At 37.1% G+C, this 866-nt stretch overlaps 1 non-coding gene across 1 annotated transcript; it reads right to left on the reverse strand.

Moving 5' to 3' along the window:
- Positions 1-493: 493 nt before the first annotated feature.
- trnaa-ugc (transfer RNA alanine (anticodon UGC)) lies at positions 494-568 on the reverse strand. The gene has a single exon. It is a non-coding gene; the product is annotated as a tRNA-Ala (tRNA).
- Between the last annotated feature and the right edge of the window lie 298 nt (positions 569-866).

Genomic DNA, 866 nt, shown 5'->3' on the forward strand with positions numbered 1-866 from the left:
ATCGTTACTCATTGTGTATATAGCCATGTTATCGTTACTCTGTTTGTATATAGCCATGTTATCGTTACTCTGTTTGTATATAGCCATGTTATCGTTACTCATTGTGTATATAGCCATGTTATCGTTACTCTGTTTGTATATAGCCATGTTATCGTTACTCTGTTTGTATATAGCCATGTTATCGTTACTCTGTTTGTATATAGCCATGTTATTGTTACTCTGTTTGTATATAGCCATGTTATTGTTACTCTGTTTGTATATAGCCATGTTATTGTTGCTCTGTTTGTATATAGCCATGTTATCATTACTCATTGTGTATATAGCCATGTTATCGTTACTCTGTTTGTATATAGCCATGTTATCGTTACTCTGTTTGTATATAGCCATGTTAAAACTTCTTATACATTTACATTTTAGTCATTTAGCAGACGCTCTTATCCAGAGCGACTTACAGTAGTGAATACATACATTTCATTTTTTTTTTTTTTGTACTGGCCCCCCGTGGGAATCGAACCCACAACCCTGGCGTTGCAAACACCATGCTCTACCAACTGAGCCACAGGGAGGCCCAGTTGGCTTGAATCCCGTTAGGGGATCGATAGGACGACAGCCAGTGAAAGTGCAGGGCGGCAAATTCAAAACAACAAAAATCTCATAATTAAAATTCCTCAAATATACAAGTATTATACACCATTTTAAAGCTTTGCTTCTTGTTAATCCAGCCACTGTGTCAAAAAGGCTTTACGGCGAAAGCAAACCATATGATTATATTAGGTCAGCGCCTACACACACAAAAACACAGCCATTTTCCAGCCAAAGAGAGGAGTCACAAAAAGCAGAAATGGAGATAAAATGAATCACTAACC

The sequence above is a fragment of the Salmo trutta genome, unplaced genomic scaffold (assembly GCF_901001165.1).
Source record: "Salmo trutta unplaced genomic scaffold, fSalTru1.1, whole genome shotgun sequence".
In the NCBI taxonomy this organism is placed as follows: Eukaryota; Metazoa; Chordata; class Actinopteri; order Salmoniformes; family Salmonidae; genus Salmo; species Salmo trutta.